This window comes from Streptopelia decaocto (genome assembly GCF_964273445.1).
Source record: "Streptopelia decaocto genome assembly, chromosome: 1".
Taxonomy (NCBI): domain Eukaryota; kingdom Metazoa; phylum Chordata; class Aves; order Columbiformes; family Columbidae; genus Streptopelia; species Streptopelia decaocto.
In genome coordinates this window covers 46,798,837-46,824,936 of record NC_138663.1, presented here as the reverse complement: position 1 = coordinate 46,824,936, position 26,100 = coordinate 46,798,837, and the positions used below count along the sequence as shown (strand labels likewise).

General features: G+C 41.3%; 1 long non-coding RNA gene across 2 annotated transcripts; it reads right to left on the bottom strand.

Annotated features, from left to right (window-relative positions):
- Positions 1-2,431: 2,431 nt before the first annotated feature.
- Positions 2,432-16,290, bottom strand: LOC309447025. 2 transcript variants are annotated; one of them, XR_014185546.1, is made up of 3 exons: positions 16,238-16,290; positions 15,865-16,028; positions 2,432-2,537 (listed from the first exon to the last, which is right to left on the bottom strand). It is a non-coding gene; the product is annotated as an uncharacterized lncRNA (long non-coding RNA). The 2 variants fall into 2 exon arrangements; XR_014185547.1 differs by lacking the exon at positions 2,432-2,537 and adding an exon at positions 9,718-11,733.
- Between the last annotated feature and the right edge of the window lie 9,810 nt (positions 16,291-26,100).

Here is a 26,100-nt window from a genome sequence, read left to right as displayed (position 1 = left end):
CCAGACTGGCTGAGCTACAGAACCTGTGGTGTCTCCACCCAACATCTTGTGGAAAGGCACTTTCTTCAAAATTAGATCAAGCCTGAACAAAGCTGGAATGGAGTCACCTACCTTGGCTCCAGCTTTCCCATTTTCACAGTATTTCCATATTTGTCAAACAGATTAAAAACATTATTCAAAATAACTGACAAGGACAGTAACCACTGATCAAAATAATCTGAGTAATTTCCAGAATAGTACCAGATTGCTAGTGATGTGCTGAAAATTCAGGCAATTGATCCTCATTAGTGCTACTGCCAACATGCAAAAAAGACCTGATTCATGCCATCTAGCACTTAATGCAAACATCTTAGTTAGAAGCCAGGTCACACAAGGCTCTCTGTGTAGTCCATGAAGAGTAGCAAGCTTTCCCTGAAGATAACTCATCCCGACATCTAACTTGCCATTTCTGTACAAGCCCTTCAGAGGTCAAGACTGCCCTGCAAGCACTACTCAAACCCTCATGCTCATCATCGACAAGTGAGAGGATAGATGCGCTACCCTGTCACTTTTGAGTCCAATCTCAGTCTCTCATTTCTTCTGGCCAGAGTTCAAGATGCAATTTGAAAGCCAAATACAGATTGAGCTAAAACTTGAGTTGCCAGAGACTATGCTTACTAAGATCAACCCACTACTGAAGCTCGAGCTTATTTTTAAAACTACTTGATAGACACTGGTTTGCCTAGATTTAAGGATAATACTCCTAACCAGAGTATAATATTCCCACGCAGACTGAGTAGAAGCTGAGGTCTCCAAATAGTCCTGACTCTCCTTGTTACCCTGAATTTAACATTAAATGTATCCCCATAAACATTTCCAGTCCTACCAAATGTGGAAGCAGGAATAAGCTCCTGGCTCGTAACTGTCAAAATTCCTAAATCATTTCAGCACATGTAGCACATCGGTAGAACACAAAAGCTGCCTTAACAGCAAGGAGTGGCTTTAACTGGAACCCTGTACCAAACCTTTAGCCTCTGCCTGCAGCTCTGTCACTGATTACAGGTTCAAGCTGAAAGGTGACAAAGAGAGCCACAGCCCACAGATCAAAGACATCTAAGTACATAACAGACACAATACACATGTTGCATACAGACTGACATAAACCAAACTCTGAACTGACAGTATTTCTCACAGTTAATAAAAAGAGCACAGTTGTGTTCCTTCTTAAAGAGAATACAGTATTTAAAATTAATATGTTCCCTTCCTAAAGTATTAAGAGTAACTTAGTTTTTTAGGATTGATTCTATGGACATGACCTGTATAATTAAGAAAAGGGAAAAAGTCCTAATTCTACTTCCCTGCTAAATCCCATCCCGCAAATTACTGCCTTATTCAGAAAGCCAAACTCACCCTGCTAATTATAAATTCTTCTCCCCCAATTAGGTAATGGAAATAATAACAAATGACTTAAGTAACTAATCACAGCTAAATAGTGCCGCTTGTATTGTGGATACCAAGTATTCCATACTGCAAACACACTCATGGAATATGAACAAGGAAGGCACAGCCTGTCTGCACGAACTTCACAAACAGAAGAGGTTTATGTTCACTGAGCAAAACACAGCCAGCAAAAAAAAATTATTTGAGACTAATATGAAATGCCATTAATAGGTCATTATTCAGAAGCTTTCAGCTCCAGTGTGTTACTTTATTTTCAAGATGTTATATGAGCTGGTTTCTGCCTTTGTACCATGCTACTGAAAGATTTTACAAGTAGGTAGTTAAAGAGGTCTCAACAAGACCTGCAAGTAGAATATTTCTGACTTACTCTAAATGCATGCAAAGTGAAAGACCAGACTGAAAGCTGATTATACCACTTTTAAACATGTTCCTGAGTGTCATGTACAGTCTGCACAGTGACTTTTAAGTGTCACATGATTATTATGTAGAAACAAGCTGATCTTTGGTGCATGTTAGCTTGAGGCTTTCAAAAGGCATAATACATTTTCATGTTACCAATCCTGACTACAAAGAAAAATGTAATAAAAACTCCAATTAGAAGCACTCCTGCATATGAATATGCTGAACGCTTTGAAATCCAAGTGCTACCACATTTAGCTTAGAAATTAGAAGATTCTGGCAGCTAACTAGTCAGGCTACAGCAGGGCAGCAACAAATGGAAGGTAACTTCCATTTTACTCCCTAGCTAGCAGATTATTTGCAATAGTTGATGGATAAAAGGACAGAAGAAGGATACCAAACCTCTGCTTTTGCTATGCAGTATTAAAATACCCCTGTATGCTCATCAGCAGAAGTACAGTTACCATATAAGAGCAAGAACAGAGAGGGAGGAAGAAAGATGAGTTGCACCTTCTGGTGAGGAGGAACAGCCAGCAGTTCAGACCCTCACCTCTGGTTTGTGACACCTGACTCCAATTCCTTGCCATGCCTCAGCTGATCTGCATAGCACTGGGAGATCCACTGATTGTCTCTGTGCCTTCTCCCATAAAATGGCATTAGCATACCACTGTTACTCCATGGACATGGCATAAGGAAGCCTGGAGAGAGAGAGAAAGAGGTGCTGAGATGCTATGAATATAGCTAGTTGTGTAGCAGAGGAGATTTAACAGCTGGTTGCCTTAGGATGCAATGGTCCTGCTCCTGCACTTCTCCCTCTTCCTTGCCTTCCTTCCCAACCACACAGCCTTACCTCCTCTCTTATGGTCTGTCTGTATAATTAAGCCAGTTCAATGTACTAAGCAACAAAAAGCTGTACTTCTTGTTTTGGGCTTATTTTAGTGCTGACAAGTTGAGTCAGGTCACTGTACAGTTGGTGAGTCCTGGAAACAGTGGATAGGACAACCAGAACTGTGAAGCCTGAAGAGGGAGGAACAAAGCAGGGAACAGCAGCAGGATCTCCCCTCGTCAGCATCAGTAATTCCCCAAACTGGAACTATAGCATGTAACTGCCCTGGAGTGACAGGCACCTGAGGTAGCAGTGCACGGGTACAGAGAAAAGCAGCAGCAAAGGGTGATCTAGGCCTGATCTAGCAGAGACACCAGAGCTCCAAGAGAATCCAAGAGATTGACAAAGGCATCATAAACAGTACAATGGAGATGGAGCTTGATATTACGGTTTGGGGGGGGGCGTGTTTTTTGGGTTTTGGTTTTTTGTTTTTTAAAGAAACTGAAACTGTAGCAGCCCAAAAAATATTGGCAGGAAAGTTTACTGCTAGCTAAGAAGAATACACTCTCTCTCTCTCCCTTAACACAGAAGTTATTTAGTCTTGGTTTCAATTGACTGCACACTGTTAGCCCACCAGATTTGATACTGTTATTCGGTTTGCTTGCAAATAATACCATTTTCCTAATCTATTTTGCTTTCATAACATGTTTCAAGGACAGGTTATGCATTTGGATAAAGGGTACCGGCTGGCCATCCTCAACAAGACAAAGCTTTGGGTCTGTGCAGCAGGACATAGTAAAGATGTTATTTGTTGCCTCCATGCCCTTGCATCCAATGAGGCCCAGCAGAATATCCTGGGGCACATTAAGCGTTGCTGTTAGCTTTGGATTAGTGTTTCTCCCAACTACAACCACTGTGTTATAACAAATGTGTAGCAAGGGCGTGATTCAGTGTGCTTGTCCGCTTTCCAGAATGGCAGAGCAAGAGCACATATTGCTTTTACATCTCACTGCTGTGAAAGCTAAGGCTGCCACCATTTGATGCACGGAGACTTTCTAAATCTGAAGCACACCGTGCACCTTGCTGTGAGGAACTGAGAGTTTACTGCCCATCACTGCTGTCTCTGTCCATAAGAGGGCAGTGACAAGCATCTACAGCACATCCATCACCCAACCGAGTCTTGGGGTGAGACCTGGATGAATACTGTTAAAAGCATGCCCACTTCTGCAGAAAACAGCAAGGATGGGCCCACTGGCATCTCCCCTGCCCACCTCCCACTTGCCAGACAGAGTGAGTAAGCCATCACTTAAATTGGGATCCTTTGGGAAGCACTGTAGCACACATGGAGCGAAGCCCATGCTCGTGACTCTGGCTCTGTGGCCAAGTGTCCTAATTGCTCTGCTACCAGGCCTCTATGGGCTGACATAAATTACACTATTAATGGCTGGCTATAGCTATTGAAAGCTGTGAACCAGGTTTATTAAACAGATAAATGCACCATCTTGAAGAAGAATGTGTACTTTACCTTTCATGGTACCTTCCCTGCAGTATTTATCCCCAGCCGTGATGGTGAATTACGTTGTGTGAAGAAGGCAATCAGATCATAAAACCTGTAAATATTCCTACCCAGTGTGATTAACAGAGGAAGGGAATTGCAACTGCTCGTGTCTGCTACACACATTTTTCCAGATGCCCAGAAAGGTGATTAGATTTTGTCTTCTCATTTTAAAAAGATCAATAAGAATATTGTCTGTCAAGCTTCAAGAGTAGATGAGCCTGCCTTTTAGTCTCAGGAGAATTCCAAAATATCAGTATTCACAGGGCAGAAAGCACACCTAGCAATATGTGCTGCAAAGCTACCCATACACTAGAAGTGCAATAAATAAATGATGATAACAATAAAGCTGTCTTGCATGTAAATAACAGTCTGCCTTGATGTTTAAATTTAGTAAGCACTGTTTCCCACTCTAAATCAGTTTTTGTTCACCTATGATAAGGCCAAATTATGAAGTTTTGTTGATCATAGCATAACAGTGCAAGAAATGTGAAAACTAGGTAAGGACAATTTAGGAGAATGAAAGTCATAAAAATATACTCCTGGGAAATGAAACCAACAGAAAGTGTCTCCATGACATTTCATTGAAGACTTGAAGCAATTTATTAGTTGTTTAAAAATTTATATAGTAAGGATAATTGGCCTCACCCAATGTTAGGCACTTCGCAAGCAAGCAATTCTCATGATATCCAGCAGAGAGGAAGAGGTTCCCTCATGGGCTGATCACGGCTCTCTTAACTCAGGTGTTTTCAGTTGCCTTGTCCAGGGGTCTCACTCACTGGTCCCTACAGAGGAAGCCTGAGCAGCCTGGCTGGCTGGTGTGGTGACTGAGGCCACAGGATCCAACGGCTGGGCTGGCTAAGATATCATCAATGCCCGTCTTAAGTATCTAATGCTGGGGAAATGTGCCTTCTCTCCCCTATCCGATACTGCATTAATCTGACACTCTTTCTATTATTAACACATTATTTGTCAAATAAGAGGCTTTTAAATTACCTTAGCTGTTTTTCTTTGGGGTTGTTTGGCTTTTTTTGTTTTCTGAAGACCGATGTAACTTATAAATACTCAGTGCAGAAAACAGCCTAGTAATATGAGAGGCAGGAAGAAATACATCTTTAAAGGGTAGTTACATTTTTCCCTGACATAGCAGCCTATAGGATCTTGGGCTTTCACTTCCACCCATCAGGAAGCTTAAGAAACTTCAGACACTTTCCAGAGAAAAGAACACAAAGTGCCGTGTCATTATTTTTCAGAAAGTTGGTATCTTCTCCCAAGTAGCAAGTGATAGGACAAGAGGAAATGGCCTCAAGTTACACCAGGGAAGGTTCAGATTGGATATTAGGAAAAAATTCTTCACTAAAAGGGTTGTGAAGCACTGGAACAGGCTGCCCAGGGAAGTAGTTGAATCACCATCTCTTGAGGTGTTTAAAAGACGTATAGATGAGGTTCTTAGGGACATGGTTTAGTGCTAATTTAGGTTATGGTTGCACTTGATGATCTTGAGGGTCTCTTCCAACCAAAACGGTTCTATTATTCTATTATTTTAGTTATAGAACTTACAGAAATTCCATTTTCTGTCCCCTTCCAAAGCTTTGGTTTGGTTGTCTTATCTAAGCACATCGAAAAACACTGGTGGAGATGTGACAAGCAAGTGTCATTCTGCTGAAGCTGGTCTGCAGTGTCATGGGCTTCCTGCTCTCCTGAGGCTGAACACACAGCTCTAACCCATGTCTCCCAGCCCATCACAAATGTCACAGTCTAAAACCCAGGAGCACATTGCTCTAATCTTTGGAAGTATACAGAACCACCTGCATAGAACAATGTCCAGTTTTGTAGCCTGAACAACAGAGGCAGCTAAAGAAACAAAATGTGCAGCCACAAGACAAATGCAGCCAAAGGGGAAAGAAGAAAACTGGAGAGGTCAAGACGGCCAGGGTGGATATCCCATTGCACAGGAACAACAGTAGTGCAGCATCCCTCCTTCCCCTCCTGCTTTACAGCTGGGTTAGGTTACTGCTTTCATTTGTACAGATTCACTTTCTAGAGTTCCATACCCCCCCTTGGTGGTGGGAACGCCAAAACCCAGCAAAGCAAAGCAGATGCTCAGGTCATGGCCTGAGCCAGCAACCACACAGTGGCACCAAGGCTGCTGCGCTCTTTAGAGCGGGGACAGATGGAAACACAGGACTGATCCAAAACACAAGTCTTGACATTTCCTTCTGAGCACTACTCAGTTGGGCTGGTTTGTAGTTCATTCCTGTCCAAATCAGCAACGTTTTCTGGATGCCACCTTTTGCCAGATGTCACCTGAAGCCAGACAGCATTCCTGCTTTCCCTTTTACTCTCCATGCCCTTTCCCTTACCGTTCATGCAGTTTTCATTGTTATTTTTCCATAACAATGTGGTCTGAAAAAAACATTTCTTTTGATTTGGTTTTGGGGGTTTTATTTGTTTGGGGGGGGGGGGTTGCTTGTTGGTTTGGTTTGTTTTTTTTCCCCGAGCTTGTGCCATTCCTATTCTGCTAATAATTGCTCCAAGGAACAATATTCAGCAAAATGGATTTTATGTAGTATGCAGCCAGCAGAAGCTGGTGTATAATATTGTTAAAGAGACATTGTGTGTTCCACTGCAGCTGAGACTGTTAAGCCTGACCTCAGGTAGCTAAAACAAGGGTTTTCATCACCAGTTCAGCTATTGCTATTGCAAAAAAGACTAATTTGTTTTGTAGGTTTTCAACCAATACCAGTTTGATAAATATATTATCTGTTAATGCTTATAAATGCATCCAATGCAGATATTCTGGGTTTTGAAGCTATTTTTTAGGACATTCTTCTTTCTCTCTCTTCCAGGACATCCTATTTGGGGTTTTTATGTCTTTTCAGACAGAATAACAAATGGGTTCTAATATTATGAATGGTTTTTCTTAATTCTGTATTTCCTATATGGTGTCTACATTAAAAAAAAAAAAAAAGTTCTGTAAGCCTGAAAATTCACAGTGGCACCAAACTGAAACTGAAGTAGAAAGCTTTTTAAAATACTTTTCAAATGTTGTTTTAAGCTGGAAGCATGACTACAATGTTTTTCTTGGCATACCTTGTTGCCTTTGAAATACACAGGCCACTATTCTTGATATGTTCTTGTTTTATTTGTATTTATTTTAATAAGATGTGTCCCTTTTCATAGGGTGGCTCTGTCATCTAACTGCAGCATCTCTTCGCTGCCAAGTATGCAATGTATATTTTTGTTAAGTGTTTATTCAAGTGAGGATTGGAGATTTTCACAGACCTAATCATGTGTCACAGACTTTGGCACCAGATGTAATATCTAGTGGTAACCACAGAAAATATTAAAAATTGAGTGTTTTGTTGCAGGGGAGCCAGGTAAGCAAGTCTCAGAGCTGTTCAAATAATGCAAAAACCTTCTTGAAACACCCTCACTGGCTTAAATACTTAAGCCCTCCATTATGAGTTATTCGGAAATGTTCCAAGAACCAATACTCTGTTCTAAAAGAATTCTGCAAAAAGCAGTTTCACAAACTTGGTTGGCAAGATATAGGAACATGGAGAGGATGGAAGGAGAAAAAATAGTTTATAAAGGGGGGGTGTATTTGATCAAAAGACAGTAACAATATGACTTATACAACTTAAAAATACTGTCCCCTAACTTTCCCAGTCTCTTGCTTTTTAAGGATTCTTTGAAGGGTCAAACTGTTAACCTTACAATGATTGGGCTGTCTGTACTGAAAAGATCTCATCACTTACAGATGGTGAGCAGTCAATGCAATCCATTGATCAAATACAGCTGTAATGATTACTTCAAGGCTTTCTAAACCTTAAACGTGTCCACGGATATTTGCCAAAAGGAGCAAAAAAGAGCTATGAGGCTTGTTTGGAACAAATAGTTACATTAGTCCTCACAGATCCCTTCAGTTGCTGATACAGCTCAGAGGCTAAAAATGTTCTGATGTCTCAACAACAACCAAAAAAAAAAAAAAAAAAAAAAAAAAAAAAATCAAAATAAAACCAGCCTGCACTGGCAGAAAATTAAAACCTTGTCAGGAAAGCTCCAGAACATTCAGCGGACATGACAGTCACACCATTCATTCAGTTCAAATCCACTATTGACCCTCTTCCATTATTCCACAGTACCTGAGGATCTCCTGAACAAAAAAGAAAAATCATTATTTCAGGCATTATTATGATGCTGGAGTCGACTTGTACTTTCTTGTACTTTCAAATAGCTCAGTTTTTCTTTCTTTCCCTCTTTGCTTGATCCAAATACAGCACAGACCACTATAATGCAAAACTATATTCTCAGTTTCACTTTGATTCAGACTTCTTGGGCATCCATGCCACATGTAACTCCTCTGTGTTTTCTTGCATACCAGTCCCAAGTTCAGACTCTCTAGGAATTTTAAAATATTTATTTGTATCTTCCTATTGCACTTTTCCCAAGTTTAGTCTTCATTTATCTTTTTTTCTTCTTCTTCATATGAACTGAAATTAATAGTTAATGTTGCTATTCATGAAGAGAGCAGATTCCAAAGTTACCTGATATGGCAGGAAAACAGGAAAAAAACCTGTCCTTCTTCTTGCATAAGCCATACATATATTATGTTAAATTTGGTATAAGGAAAGCAAACCTTCTAGGTTCTTGGCAACCTAATTCCATCACTGCTTGCAGATGACATGAGATGACTGGTGGTGGTAGGAGTGCAGAGAAGAAGAGTGGGTTTTAAAATACATACACTTGGTAAATCACTGCAGAAATTAAGCCTAATAGGTACAGCTGCTTCACGGACACAGAGAAGTTTCAGATGTCCAGCTTTGCCCTCAACAGCAGGTTGTGTTTTGGATAAACAGCGTCAGGAAGTAGCTAGCAAAAGAAACACACTTGGAAAAACTGTGTTGGAATTTGATCAATATGTTTTCCAGACAGCTCAGCTCCTACGAGTCTTTTCAGTTCAAAAGCAATATGCATCTGGGAAAAAACACCAAAGACAAAAAACTACACAGCAGTAATACTTGGTCAAAAGGGCTTGCACTACTCTAATAATCACTCGTGTGATACGTCGGCCGCTGCTTCAGCTTTAACACTTGAATTTGAGACCTAGGGTTAGACTTCGGCCTAACAAAGCTGGAAAGAATGCAAGAAAGGAGAAGAGGAATGTCCCACAGCAACACTCTTTCCAATGTGGGGTCCTCCTGGGAGCACCCTACCCGGCGTCCTGCCATCCCCTGCACCACTGCATATTACAGAGAAACAGCACTATCAGCACTATCAGCACTGCAGATGTGCAAGGACAAGATACAGCTGTTGTGAGAACCATTCCTGCATGGGGAATTACTGGAGGGAGTCCAGCAGTGGGCTATGAGGATGATTAGGAGTCTAGAGCACCTTTCTTATGAGAAGAGACTAAGAGAGCTGGGTCTGTTCAGCCTAGAGAAGGCTGAGAGGGGATCTTATCAATGTGTATAAATATCTCAAGGGTGGGTGCCAAGAGGATGGGACCAGACTCCTTTCAGTGGTGCCCAACAATAGGATGAGAGGCAACAGGCACAAACTGAAACACAGGAGGTTTCATCTAAACATGAGGAGAAACTTCTTTACTTTGAGGGTGCCAGAGCACTGGAACAGGCTGCCCAGAGAGGTTGTGGAGTCTCCTTCTCTGGAGACATTCAAAACCTGTCTGGACACATTCCTGTGCAATCTGCTCCAGGTGAACCTCCTTTAGCAGGTGGGTTGGACTGGATGATCTCCACAGGTCCCTTCCAACCCCAATCATTCTGTGATTCTATGGGTGCAGGTCTGAGACCCGTATTTAATCTGTGGTGTTACTTTCAGTGTTGCATCCTTATTCCTAAGGGATTCAGAAATTTGGGACTCTTGACACTTATGTAAAAGGTCACTGACAGAATGAGGAAAACCAGACGGCAGATTCATTGTGCAGGTGCAGTGGGGTTATCCATCTCCAAAGAAAAGCTCAGCAGAAAACAGAACTTTCTTGGGCCAGTCTCAGACTTTTGGATGAGTTCCCACTGGAATTATCCCCAGCACAATGCTCACTGTCTTCTACTCTGAATGTGCATCACATAAATACATATAGGACTGTGTACAGATAGTGTAACAACTATTTTTAAAGATACTGAAAATAAAAAGAGCACAAAAGCCACCTTTGGAAAGAATAGGAGAGAGAAATCCATATGCAGCACATGACAATCCCACCACTTAATGCGTTTCTGGAAGACATTCAACCCTATGACGTGCAGCATATAAGAACCTAAACAAAACTTACATAACGCTGCATTACATTGACATAGTTTTCTAGGTAGAGGCACTGGCTGCAATTCGTATAAACATACCCATGGAAAAATAATCTCTCATCCACATGTACAAGATTTACCAAATAAGAAGAAGTATCACAGCACTTGACAATTATCATAACATTTGCTTCATAAAGTGTGACTAAGAAAAACAATATCCAGTGTTTCCTAAGAAGAAATAGCTAACGTGGGTTGATGTGGGTTTTATTCAATTGTCTTCTGCCTTGCAAGGTAACAACCTTACTCCACGGATACTGCACAACACACTTCTGTGGTGCCCTGCACAAGTCTACAGTTGGTAGCACTCCATATTTTCATTTTGATGCAACACCAGGACATATTTCACGTTGTCTAATTGTTACTTTGCTCCATGTAAAGCTATATTGGCAGCATTTAAATCTCAGCCTCTCCAACAGAAACTCCAATTAACATTTAAGCTATGAAAACTAATTTTAAAAGTGTTATGGTGCAGCTCTCAGCCTGCTAAGTAAAAATTCAAAACATCAAAACTGCATATTAAACATGACAAAATGGAAAGTGGAGATCACCAGCAGCCTGATCTGTAAACATATCTAAGTCTTTTTGTTCCTGACAAGTAAGAACTAAGCTTTCATTAAGAACTTAACCACGATAATTGTTGGTAAACTTGTATATTTGCACAGCTTGGAAACAGGCATCAGCCCAGCCTTTTGCTGAGAATTTAGAAGCATAGCTTCCACTATGTTCCAGAGCCTGTAAACTTTAAAAGAAAACAAACAAACAAACAAACAAACTTCTGCATCAGATCCTACTGAGTTCAAGATAGTGAACAAGGGTTCAACCCAGTGAGCACAGCATTCTTCTCTTCTTTTCATCTTTTTCCTCATGTGATGCAAGAAAAGACATGAAATGCTTCCAAACAGCTTGATCTAAGTGTATAAAAGGAACTGAAGAAATTTCTGCTATTACAATACATTCATCGTAAAATGATTTTGATTTCCCCAGCCCTTGACTGCTCCTGTTCAGTCCAGACACACATGCTGCTTTGGACCCTTGTGCTACTTCAGCAACCTGCTCAGACAATTCTCTCAAGGTGTGTCTGGACTGTAGGAACCAGAAGTGTTTTGCAAATCTCAGGTGATGTCTTGTCTGGCATGTCTTGTCTTGACCTGGGGCATATCAAGACTCAGGGCCACTTGTTGGCATCCAGCCTGTAAGGAAAGTGTACAGATTGCTTTCTTACCCTTTTTCCTCCACAAACTCTATTTTCTATAAGAAGAAATTGTAGGCAGGCAGAGTGGGAGAGTATCACAGTGTGGTCCAGTAGGTATTCCCATGAAACCTTAAAAGAAATTAAATAATAAGCTTCATCCTTCATAATGGTGCTTATCCATGATTTCCCACATCTTTAAAGGAATAATCACTCTACAAAGTTACAGGCAACAACATAATTAATTTTTTGTCCACATGCCAACCTTCTGCCACCTCAGCTACATGCAGGAGTCCTTCCCACCTACCTGTTTTGTACCTGCACTCCCTGGGAAACTCTCGATGTTGTCCAGACTGAAAGCAGAGCTCCCTTGGGATACAGTTGCATGGACATGCACAGGGTGGTGTGTGTTGTGATGGCCACATACACACACCCAGAAATGAAGAGGATCAGAAAAAACACACATGCACATGGGAAGGGATCTTCTCTGCCACTGCAAGCAAGGGTATGCTGACCCTATCTCAAAGACTACAGGGTGTCATCCTAGGCCTACATCAGGCCAAGCATTTTGGTCTCAATCACACGATCAAATTATGGCACCTTAACAACTTACAGCCTGCCAGATTAACCATGCCAGCTACCCATGGGCATGTTCTTAGACTGCCCCAAATATGAGGTGATATGGCTCATCTCAGTATCTTTCATAGAAGCTTAAGCTAAGTCACATCACATTAGCACTGCAGTAGGCTGAGTTCACACACCTGGACAAGTACCAACCGTTAGTAAAGCTCTTCTGAACTTTATTAGCTCAGGGGCATATTTTCAAGCCACTGTAACCGAACCATGTGCTGAGACCTTAGTAATTGATTGCAAACACAAATAATGTTCATATTGAGCCATGCAAGCAACCATTTATAAACTGGACTATGAGTAGGAGGATGTAAAGGGTTGATAAACAGGTACTAGAATGTTAGTATTGCTCATTTTGGGATAATGTCATTCACTTTGCGGTTCAAACTGCACTTCTGTTTTCAGCAAGCTGTAGAGCTGATTTTAAAATTTTAGATTACTGATAAATAAATCATCCTGAGAACATATTTAGATGTGTATCTCAAACAGCATTCCTAATTATTACCATCAAAAGTGAATGGCCCATTCACTTAGATCATCTTTTATAAAGTACAGCTCAGTACATTATCCATGCAGTATGAAAGTCAATCCATGATGAACACTGTCCTTGTGAACCACCTCTTCACTATTTGGGGTGGCAGAGGTGGAGAGAGGTTCTCTTGGAAAGGCCATGGGTTGTTCTCATAATTCCCTATTCTGCATTCTACAAAAATCAGAAATATTTTCACTCAAGTCAGGAATCACCTGTATTTACACTGGGACAAAACACGCTGCTGCTTTTATAGAGGAACATGTTTGGCAAGCTTAACTATCAGTAGCATTATCTCGCCAGCTTCTAATTCTATACCACTAGCTTAAAACATGTTATCAGCTGTTGTATTTTGGATGTGCACTAAAAAGCTACCAGATACTTATCACAGTAATATTTCTAGCACACAGTTAGCAAACCCACCTACATAAGTATTCAGTCTGCTGTTCCTACCATGTAGCACAGCATATGAAAGCTCTGTCATGTGCCTTAAGCATAAGCTTTAGTTTACATTACTGGGAGGAAAGTCATACCCATACAACTCTGCTGGTTGAATTCATCATTTTGCACTGGTGTGGCTGCAATTATTCGAGCTCTAGTGCAGATACATATGGTCAGATTCATTGCATTCCAATTTAGACATTTGAAAGCTACATGTCTAAATCCGATTTGTGTTAAGCACTCTGTACAATCAATGGAGAGGGACTGACACCTCCAGGGTTATTTCTCTGATTAATCTCAGATTTTACACACATATACTGAAGGTACTATTTCTCCCATTGACTAAAAGGAGGTCCAGGACACTTGACACATTTATATGTGCCTAAATTTGGGAAGATGGACACCATGTATAGCATCAAAGAGCTTTATAGAGGAGAGTTTATTTTCCTTCTCAGACCAGAATAAGGTATGTCACTGTAAGCATACCCATTTAAGTATACTGCATCCCACTGGGATGTGGGCTGGTTAGAAGTACAGTGCTCTGAAAAAAATTTCCAGCACAAAAAATTCTGTGGTATTTTAAAATGCCTGTAGCTGGCCTCTGCCAGTGGAGAAAAAGGCAAATACCATACCCAGGACTTTCCAAACCCCAATCTTGAATAATTTATTATTTGAAAGAAAGAATTTACATGACCTACAGTAACTCAGTCAACAGACGTAACTTGCACATACTAAATTTTCTCCTGCATGTAAAAAAAAAGTGAAGAGAAAAAAACCCCACACAATCTTTCACTGTGACAGCTCCCTAGACCCAGCTCCTTTTCCTCACTTCCTCTACATCACTACATTTTTTATTGGGATCCTTCAGTCTTTTCTACCAACACTTTACCTTACCACAATGCCTTTTAACTTTTTATCAAAGTCTGTAAAGACAGTGGTTGCAGATGGTTCTTCTCACTAGCTCAGAGGAAAAGGTGATGTAGTTAAAAAACAGTGAGCTAATAGTTAAGAGTTCAGTGTTTACCTATTATAGCTGGGCTGGCTGTTGTATCTGGGCTGGTCCCCTAGGAATTCCTTATGTCTCCTCTGCAGTGATAGGATGTGGTCAGGGTTGTCCCTCCTGTGGTGGTGAGAGTCTCATGGCAGAGGCTCCTTGAGGTATCACCACAGCCCAGCTCGTGTTGGTGGCACAGGCTGGACCTCCTGGCCTGCAGCGAAGGCCCCACCATGGCCGCGTTGCTGTGACTGTACACAAGGCAGCTGGAGTGCACCTGCCCCAGGTGTGGCTGCCTGACTCATCAGCACACCTCTGGCCACGCTCTATACATATCCATTTTCTTTTCAGCATACACTTCTATAGTGCTCTCAACAGTTTCAAGTCCTTCTCTTTCGCCATGAAGAATGATTAAGAGATGTTAACTACCTCCAAGCTGAGGAATTCCTCTACAGGAAGGTCTGGCTCCTTCCTTCCCTGGCTGTGAAGTGGCTCCTTATTTTGTGAAGAGGTACCTTCTGTTCCTACATGAAGTCCTCTTGTTCTCCTACTGCGTTTTTTTCCATCAGAAGTCCTTTCTTCCTCCTCCTCTCACAGAGGCTTCTCATTCCCGTTCCTGCCCTAGGACGACCATCTCTGAACCATCCATCTGGGGCAGATCCAGATCCCACCTCTCCTCTTGAGCAGATTCCCTGCCAGTGTTTCTCTGTTTTCATCATCCCAGCACAGCGAGTGATCTCCACAAAAGCACAAACTGACCAACAAGTCAACAGCCCTTGTGCACTTTCAGCTTTCTCAAGACCAGTGAACCTCCAGCTGCCCCTTGATTTTTATTTCACTTGTTAGGAACACGGAGGAAAGAGGAACTGATGGTCTCGGGTTCCTAAACAGAAAAGCAGATTGTTTCCAGCGCAATAACGAGCCAGGTATGGGCTGTTCTCTCTTCGGTGCTCCACAAAGGCTGCAGTGACCAGTGTGTGAGCTGGATTTTGCCTCAGAGACCTCCAGGTGTTTCAGCTCTCTAATCCAATGCCATGCGAAGTACAGCTAAAAGTTGCATTTTTTTAAGTGTTCAAACCAACCAACAAACAGCTGAAGAAATAAAAAAAATCCTACATTTCCAGCAGCAAATAGATCAACTTCTGTTGTTTGTCATAATGTACTCTCTGTTCCATTGCCTGCTCCAGAAACCAAATACCTCATTTTATTCACATTTCTGAGATACTTTATCCACCATAACTTAGTATTTTCTTAGCACATAACTCTGTGAAATACGATCTCTCTTTCTTTTAATCCTAGTTGAATGATTTTTCATGCTTTGATTAGTCTGAAGAGAATGATGGAGCACTCCAGTTATACAGATACACAGGTGCCACGCATGTATTCAATTTAATCAAGATATGGAACTTCTAAGCAGTCTGTATTTTTCTCACTAGAAAATAACAAATACAAGAAGCATCAAGGTATTTACATCACCACAAAAAAAAACCCTAAAAACCATATTTATGACAGGAAGGATAGAATTCATCTTTTCTTACCCAGGAATTCAAAACTCAGATGCCAAAGTGTAAGGTGGCCATTCTTGCCTCAATGTGTAGTCAGGGAATATACGGAGTACCTCTTCCAGACAAATCATCTTGTCCTAGCTTGTGACTGCCATCAGTTTCATTGCTTCCTGAGAGTCAAACTCTCTCTCTTTTGACTGCAAAGAAAGCCAAGGAAGGCCAGGTTAGATTTGGATGTATAATTTTTAAGTAACTACAACAGAATGAGTTTTTATTTGATTTGGAAGCAACTAAATAATTCTAAGGTTTTGAAATCTCTTAAAAAAGAGAGAGAGAGAGAAAAAAAAAAAAAAACAAACTCAGAAATCCAGTTACCTGAAATGAAGTAACAGAAATCAGGACTTACACGCCTGCAACATCTGGCTGAGCAGTTACCAGAAACAACAGTATGATGGTGGGTCTGAGACAACAGCTTTCATGTCTGGAGCAGCAACACCTGGAGGAACCAAGAGGAACACAGACCCACTGACTCTGGAAATCACCGAGATTTGTCCTGCCAACGAATTATTCAGAACGGCAAGATCCTAAATGAAGTTTTCATAAGCATTTATAAAATGCAGTTGCAGCCAATTAATAAAGTTAGTTAAATCACAGCAATCAAACTGCATTATTTCAAGACATGAAAAATGCAGTGGTAAGTGTGTCACCAAGCACCTTTGTTCTTTCTTAAATCAGAAGCACACTCCAGAGAAAAAGGCATTGGCTTTGCTTTCAGAGAAATGCCTCACATTATGCCTCTAAAGCTGTGAAAGAAGAAATGCAAGCTCCTTGTATAAGAGTCTGAAGTGGGAAAAAAAGGTCAGAACTCCCTAAATATGGTAGACAATCTGTCAAAAACCCCACAAAAATCAAATATTTTAGGAACAGAAGGCACATTGCTTCCAAATGGCACTTAATTCATTTCAGTGAATCCACTGAGATGAAAGCTACAACATACTGTGGGAGCAAAATCATCAGGAAAGTTTACAGCTGGAGATGCCTGAGATGCCTGAGACAAAAAGTTCCAAAGAAAATCCAGAAAGGACTGGCATAGCCAGCTCTCTAAATTTGCTAATATAATGCTAACAGCACTTCTGTTATTACATAATGGATTTTACAGGTATTCAACCATTATTTTTTTCGGGAAGATACAGAACTATTTACTATCTTATGATACTTGCAAATGTGGGAGACTGTTAATTAAACAACAGGTTTCAGCTATACAGTTCTGATTTCAGTCATGACTAATTACTCAACTTTATCTGTTGAAAGCCAACTGTTATCTTACAGAAAGTTATTGAAACCAGTTAAAAAAAATCTCCATTTGCTCAGCCAATCTAAATATCGGATTTTTTTTTTTTTCCAGAATCATAAAAGTTGATTTACATTATTTTCCTGGGACTGAAAAACAATGCTGTGGGCAAAGCATGGTATTAAACATGGTTTACTTCACAGCAGGAGAATTACACCCTAAACAGTGTAAGGGTCTCGTAACATTGGAGTCAAGCTGATTGTGTACTGATCCTCTTCAAGATTTCCATTGTTCAGAACTTTTTCAGATTTGCAGGACATTCCTTTTTGATATATTTCAAAAACAGTGTTATAATGCCTAGTTTTGCACTGCGATTAAGTTTATCCTTTTCTAATGAAGTGAGAGATATGAACTTCTGTTCTAAACTGTGGTTTTTCTCTAGTTATAAGCATAAGCCCATCATTTTTTGAGGCAGCTAAAGACTCTCAAAGGCCACCAGTGCTCCTTACCCCAGGTGGGTTCCCACACAGTCCTGCCTAACTTCTTTTCTGGTTCTGCTGTGAATATGAATATTTTCAAAGGAATTTTTATGATTTTTATATTCAAGAGAGACTTGGTGATTTTCTGCCATGCAAAACATTATCTACAAAGTTCAGTGTAACTTCTGACGGGCAGGTAACTATCTTTACAATATACCACTTTCTTTTCTTTTTCCTCTCCATTCCTCTCCTCTCCCCACTCAAAATTGTACTGTTGCTTTACCTTCCTACTGTGATGAACTATGACAGTGTTTTGAGAGTGACTGTCACACAACACAACCACACAAATTTTTGTTGTGCTATTTACTCTATCCAGATGTAATGCAATCTATTTTTATGGTATTTGGAAGTGGGTTGACATTAAAGTGAATGAACAACTGTTAATGACAGTTGACACAAAACTATGCCTGTCTTTATCATTCATGCTGGTCAGTCTGATAATATTGATCTGATTACAGGACTATACTAAAAATAATGAAATTAAATAACTACCTGTTGCCACATCCTAAAGGTTGCATAGTTAGGAATTTATGAGCTGCTACACAAAGCATCTTTGAGCTCTGAAGACTCTTCTCACCAAAAACCCTGCAGAACCTCCTCAGAGATTTCATAGGCAGAAAGTAGAGGCAGGTAAGATGGGCTGAATAAAAGCACTGGGCAGGATTCATGTACTAATGGACTGGAGAAAAAAAAAGAAAAAGCTACAGAAATGCAAATTATTTTTCTTCTTTTTATATGAAGAGCATAGATTTCAGTCCAATACTTTGTGGATAGGCTCCCTTCCCCCTGCCCTTTATTCACAGCAAATACTTACTATAATTCAAAAGTAGCAGCTGATCTTCCTTGTCACAATTTAAGGGATAGATAGCAGCTTCTCTGAACAGGACTGGACCACCATGCATGTTTGTTGGTGGTTTTTATTAGTCTCAAATCATAGTTTTTATTTAGCCTCTCTTACCCATTCATGTCATTTTTGCTTCTTCAAAGTAATTTTTTGCATTCTCCTCCCTTCCTCGTGCTCCTTACACTCCCTGATACTGATTTTATCCACATATTGACTCTGCTTCTCACTCACTGTGAATCTTCGGTCCTGCTTGTGTCTGTGCACCTACTGACTCTGCTGGCTCTGACGCTCTGGCACTCTGTCCTGCTCCACCTTCTCCCCCTGCATTTCCTTCCTCTCCTCCCTCTAATGATTGCTTTTCCTAAATTCCAGTCATTAGAGAGGTCAGGAACAGACAGCGTCACAACCACATGGAAAAACGTTTCCTCTACTTCCCATTTTAAGATAATCTCTGTTCCAGATGGCTATAAGCATTACCTGGTTGTGAACTGCTACTGTGAATTTCCTCTAAAATTAGGCAACACAGCGTAAGAGCATTAAATTGCAAAACAGAGAGAGAGCAAAAATTGCCATGTTGGTTGTTACCGCTGCTTCCCACACCTATAATTAGCATTGTCTGACAATTCCCATTCCATGGTGTTTATTTAGTTCTGAATACTTTGCCAGATCTCCATCCCCCTAGCTTAAATTTTCCAGCTGGACATCTGCTTTAAGAAAATATCAGTCAAAATAGTCCAACAATGTGTAAGAATAAATCCAAAGAAAAGCCAGCTTTGCTCACATTTTAATCATATTAAAAAAAAATGCAGGTAAACTTCTCCTTTGGAAACCTTTATGTCCCCATATCTGGGGACAGAAGTTTGAAGCTTAGCAGGGAATAGCCTTGTGTAAGAGAAGGCCTTTTTCTCACATACACGGCAGGTGAGGAGATGGGAAGGAAGGTAGCCTGAGACAGGAACCTTAAGGATTTAATTTCAAAACTGAGGAAAAAAGTTAGGGTGAACAGGAAAAAGCTCTCTACACAAGCCAGAAGGATTGAAGCCCACTAGGATGCCTTCAGATAAGGCCCCTCACCATGGGCAAACTAACCCCCTCTACTCTATGGAGGGCACACAGGAAAGATGGGAATACATCCAATTAATCTAAAGGTTTCAAATGGCTTACACAGGGCATCGACATAATTGCCAAGTTGGTGAAGCTGCTTCTTAGTGTTTAAGAATCTAATAAAGTAGGCCTCATACTGTGAAGCATTTTCTATTTGCCTCTTCAGCCATGTGGAGTGGCACACAACAAACCTGTCACGGGAAAAAGATAAATAAATAAAGCTGAAGCTGCAGCAAAGAATTAGGAAATGACACAGTTGCTTGCATTACCTTATCTTCACCTCCCCTGCACTACAATATATTTGCTCTACAGTATAATCTTTCACTGCAGGAATACACACCATTGGTTTGCAAAGACCCTGTACCTCATTCAGTGCACACAAGATCCTACTCGGAGATGCCTTCCAGAGAAGACTATTGGCCCTTCAGACTTGCTTCTTTTACTGTAGAAGTTGTAAAGTGTGTGGTAAAGTAGATTTATATTTTCCAGAAGAGAAAGGATCATTCCACAGCTGAACGCTTCCAAGAATAAATGGATTCTATATTTGCCTCTGCCACAGACTTCCACAAAAGGTAGTTTATGGGCCTGCGTTGTTTCAGTGATATGTATAGCTCCCTAGTACATGTAAAGAGCAAAGTGCCTGTGGTTAGTGAATCCCTTGACTATGCTTATTTTTCAGCCTGCCTGCTATCTTGTCCCCAAACACATCAATTGGGAGCCTGAATCCCTACTACCTAGAACACACGCCAGCCAGAAACTGGGAACTACTCCTGTCCCACAAGGAGAACGGTGCTACAAAGCACGAGATACCCTACGTTTGGGTTCACTTACCACACACTTAACCTCCAGGTAAGAAGCTGTGACAAGAAATCAGGTTAGATAGGCAGTGCCCAAATCCTGCCTTCCCTGGACGCAGTGTTTATGCCCTTTAAATTCCTGTTTTCTTGTTCTTCTATTGCATAAATGCTCTTCACCGTCTACCAGAATCATCTGGTGACTCAACATCCGTGAGAGTCGATGTTCCTCATTCATCTCCCACATACCTTCCCTTTTTGAAGAGTATGAAGTACCACTAAAGCACCTTTTACAAAATGCTCTGGCAGTGCATCAGAACCCTCCACCCCCAAACACCTTTTGCTTTCAGAAACTGTATCTGAGTTGGACACTGACACCTATAAAAAGCACTCTCTTGAGTGCCATCTGTCAATGAGTCTTCAGCAAGGCTATAAAACAAGGGCACTGACAAACACATGCCAAAACACAATGCATGTCGGTTTGAGCATTTACAAAAAAATATTCCAGGTTATATAATCAGAACAGCAATCCTATATGGTTCCTCAGTCTCTTTTGCGTCAACCTCATATCAGAGCTGGCATTTGATGTTGGCTTTGTGCCTTTTTCCATCAGTCAGCCTTGACAAAGGGGCTATCATCTGCCCCTTTGCCAGTTTTAACACCAGAGTCAAGATGCTGAGTGGCCAAAACAAGTGCAAACCCTGTGGTGTGATGTAGTTTGAGGTAAGCAGAGACAACAATTTCCAGGAAAAATGTATCCCAAGCAGACGTAAGCCCACTGAACCTAAAACGTTAGTCTATGGATTAGATGATAGGAAAATGGCCTGACAATTAGGATACTGGGTGCTCACTGCAAGTCTGCTACTAACATGCTCCGTGACTTTGGGCTATTTGTTTCTCTGCTCACCGCCATCTTTTCATTCATCTTAGCTATTCCAGTTAGAAAACTTAACAGTTTCTCCAGATACCTTATTTGACAAATCATGTTACCTTTCTCAGTATTTGCTACATGGTATGATCACCTCCAGTGACTTGCCACATTCCTGCATGGCAAATTTACATAAAACGAGTCCACACCATGCAAATGTGCATAGGTTGCTGGTAGTGGCTGGCTCCTGCAATGGGAGTTGTGTTCTTCCTTGGCAGCAGCAGCAGCAGAGGTTCCTGACTCTGGGCTGGATAACAGGCAAGTGCAGGAGGAGCTATCTGGGTGTCAGACAGCTGCCAAAATATCTGCTTCCCGTCCTCTCCAGGATAAAAGACAGCAGGTTGGATTTTGTTGTGTGTACCACTGCTTTGGTGTAGCCGCAGTACCGCTAGCAGCTTCCAGCTTTGGGACTCCTGCTACAGCTGACTGCATCAGTACCTGTCTGTAAATCAGTCCACTGCTGTGTTTCCAACAGCAGTTTGACCCTCTACCACTTCACTGGACTTGTTAGCCCAGAGAAAACTCGTCCAGCACTTGCTCAGGAGTGCAGGCACCACCTGGCCCTGTGTGGTGCAGTTACAGTCCCATGTTCACCTGTGAAACCCTGGAAAAAGACAATCCTCCAAGAGACCTGGCAAGGCTGGGGGAAAGCAAGCACATGGGAAGGCTGCTTTAATCTCAGCAGCTGAGCGGTGTGAGGAGAGGTGATACTGAAATGGCAACAAGTGGCAGCAGTCCGTCAAGTGGCTGAAATAATCAGCAAATTTGACTAATGATCTCAAGTGCTGAGTCCAGCTCCAAAAATCCCCAGTGAAGCTCTTAAAAATGTCATTCTAGCTGAAGACAGTGAGGAAGACAGGTGTGTATTTCCCTGTCTTTTCTGACTGCAAGGAATTGCTGTTTTCATCTTTATTCATATTCTTAATACTGAATGGGCAAGGAAGAAGTCATGAAGCAGAAAACCTGTGAAAACTGCCTCTACAGGAACATTCATTACCTGTACTATTTTCTGTACTGGTTTCATAAGGAGCCATCACTGGGAAAACAGACAAAGCAGTAGGTTGGCATTTGCAGGTCCCAAGACCTTTCCTCAGTGAAACTACTAATGTTGGTGAGAGGATATGATATGCAATGACGTGTCTCTAGCTGTCACTACATCCAGCAGTTCAGGTCTAGGAGTGGAGGGAAGGGAAGAAGATATAACTCATGAAGAGCAAAGAAGAGTGAGTTTTAATCTGAGATTTTAGGCCATAGGGTATAAAATCAACTATTCAAAGCAGAATGGGTAAGTAATTATAGTACACTCTTCCACTGTATTATTTTGCTTTTATTCCAGAATTTCTCATTCCTAAAATAGAACTTAAAAAAGCCCAATACTTTAGATACTTGAGGATTTACAGCTTCTCTCATCTCCTGTTTTGTTTAGAGCCTTTTCAGAAAAGTATTAACAATAAACAGTCGAAAAGAGGAGATGAACTGGGAATTCAACCACTAGTCCCAAAATAGAAAAGGAAGAGATAGTAGTCTTGTTTCCTGACATGAAAGCTCCCAGGAGGGAAAGCAGCAGGCTTAAAATAGAAAAAACCTCTTCCTTCCATGACATTTTTCAGATTTTCCCCAATTTTTTTGAGACCAAAATATCATCAACATCAAATCATTCTCCCCAGCCCTTCTGCATTAAAACAGCATTTTCTAGTGGAAAACTTCTGTCAAAATGTCATGACCAACTCTATTCAGCAACTCCTGTTGCCATGGAGATCTTCTCAAGGTTACAAACAGAGCATTAGAAATAATATTTCCTCAGCCGAGCTGCTCCTTGCTTACCCAGCAAAGGAGCGGGACAAGTCACCACTCCCAAGAGTATTCACCTGTGAGGAGGGAGGGGCAGACCAGCCTGACGTGGAGATTGACATGTTTTCCCCACAGGCTGAGTCATTTTGTGAGATACTTAGCCTACTTACAAACAGCTATTCCTAACTTTATTTTTAAATTTATCTTCCTTTTCTAGATAAACGTATCTGGGAACCTCTAGGCCCCGAGTAAATGTTTAATAGGGTTTTCCTCTAAAGGTAACATGACAAACTCACCACTCCTATGTCTGCATTTTAAGCTACGCCTTTGCCTTTTTACCCTGAAAAAAAAAAAATTAATCCTACCTCTTTATGCCTCCAGTTTATATGGCCTGTATCTCAGTCTATTTTTAGAGAGCAGGGAATGGTAGACAGCAGATAGCTGTTGATACCAGGCAGTGCTGGGTGAGAACCAGGCTCCAAGGATAGTAATTAAACTTTTTTTACGTAGCGCTTGCAGTCTGAACCTTCAAAGTATAGACCATGCCTGTGTAGACTTAGATACTAAGTTTCTCAGATAATGACATGGCCTTGCTTGTGTTTGTACACACAGATGCACACACCTCATTACTCAAATAACAGTAACAGGCTACATTGCCCCTGACCCAATAAAACCAATGAAGTAGGGTGTTTTAAGCAGTACCCCTTAGAGGACTTACTCTGGGACACCTGTCCAACAGCAGGTAAGAGCTCTCTTCACTCTGTAATACAAGACAGACCCACCTTCTGCTTTCATTGCTTAGTAAGAGGGCTTCCCACCGCTGCCTTTTTGAATCCAGAGATCCTGTGCCCTGTCTCTTTCCTGACAGCACAGTTTTCATGAAACGTCTTGATTATCAGCTCCAAAACCAGCTCCTCTCCACCTATGAGAGAAACGCCCTCAGTACGACTTGCCCTAAATGCATCTAGTCCCACTTCTTCTGGTCTACAAATCTTCAAGGGTATGGCAAACTCTCCTCTAAGGCAACAGCAAATGGCCATGGGACATTAGGTGCTCATCCAGTATAAATTCACTCGGCTGGTTCAAATGCAATAAAGCATTTTTGATGGATTAATTTTTCCCTGGCAGATTTCACACCAGATCAAGCACTGCCCATCTTTGCAGGGCCACTGTAAAGCCTGAATAAACACACAAAGCCAATATTCACACCAGAATGCCTTCAGCAGAAATGTTGTCACGTGCCTGTCTGTCATCTGGCTCAGGTTTGTACAACTGTGTGACCCAGGAGGAGGGATGTTGGGCAGGAGCAGTCATGGTACCAAGGCCTGAGGGAATTCACAGTCTGTACAGGAGTGGGGGGATTCTCCCCTGGATTATGGGATTACACTTCGGTTTGTGGAAACCGCTGTTCAGTTGGGCAACTTCTGCTTTTCTAGCCAACACCACCTTTGGTTTGTTGTCCTCCCAAGGGTGCAGGAAAAGGCCCACACCCCAGCAATGCAGGATAACTGGTTGTACCTTGAAGGTTTGGCCTCAGCCCTCTGAAGTAGTTTCATCACCCTAATGAGGGGTGGACTGGACCACTCCTTGGTGACAATATCTGAACTTTTCAGAGCAGACTATTCACAATGATTAACAGAGTCTGTTTTTCCATTTGCAAAGGTGTGGATGATAGGATATCACTCTTCAAACTTGTCTTTAGGTTGGAGAATTTTTAGCTACCTGTGGTTTTATAGCTTCTCCAACCTTTGGCCATGCTATGCTTAAGCAATTCAATAAAATGACTTCTTCAGCAACAACTGAAGACAGGAAATAGGTAATAATCAGTGTGCGTTCAAGGCCTAAGTGGCCAATAGTGAAATAAAATACTTTAATCTGCTAATAGAGTGAACCTAGAATGCTCTCACAATAGCCTTATTGAAATAAATGGTTAAATAGTAGTAGTGCACGTCTCAGGTCCCTTTTAAGTAAGGCCAAGGAGGCAGGAAAGAAAATGAGTTTGTTCTTTCTAGGTAAGATGGGAAATCTGAAACCATGGTTTCACAGTAACCAATTTTTGGCAGAAACATCTTGTCCTGGAGCTCCACCTTCACCTCCCATTGGCCAAGCACTGTGAAACACCACCCCTGCACCTCCACTTCCGAAAAACAAAACAAAGGTTATTTTTTAACATGGAATATTTCCTTGATCTGGTTTGTGACTTCTGTGTTGGGTGACCGAGGGACTAGTTCCTTGCAGTGCAGGGGAAGGAAGGTACCAGGAGAAGGAAGCAGGAGCTCCTTTATCTGGCACTACCACCAGAAGCCTCATAGTGTGGAACCACAGCCTGAGGTCCCAACCTCTGAGAGGTCCAGCCTCTTGAAAAAAGTCTAACCAGCCTCTAAGAAAAAGAATCAGGTCATCTTGTGATGTCTTAATAGTTTTTAATGTGATACCTTGCTGAAGTACTAAACACTGCTGTGTACAGGTTGCCTGGTAAAGAATCCTGCAATTTATAATGATTTGGGCAACTGTCTCTTGATTAACACTCTTCCTGTGTAAAAAAAAACAAAGAGCTCCCTCTTGTCTACATTTCAAATACTTATGATGACATGAGAAAGGCCAAGGAAATTGTGAGGATTAATCAAGATACACTTACGAGGAGCAATCGACATATGAGGAGCCTGGATACAACGGAAAAGGGGACCAAGATGCTCTTCAACCATAATATGATCTAGAAAAAACAAATAGGTAAACTGCATGTGTAGTCTGTTCTTAAGTCACCAAACTACTGGGCAGTAGTTTATCATCATTCCACACAGTTGCCTAAAGCTTTAAATTCAGCTGTATGATCATTGTTTAAAAGCACTGTGAACTGTAACTGCTGTACTCAGCAGATGATAACCTCTGCTGTGGGATTTTCTAATCCCAGTTTAGGTCATGTGACTAAGGTCAAGGAAAAGAGTATTATTACCAGCTTATCTCTGTCACATCTTTAT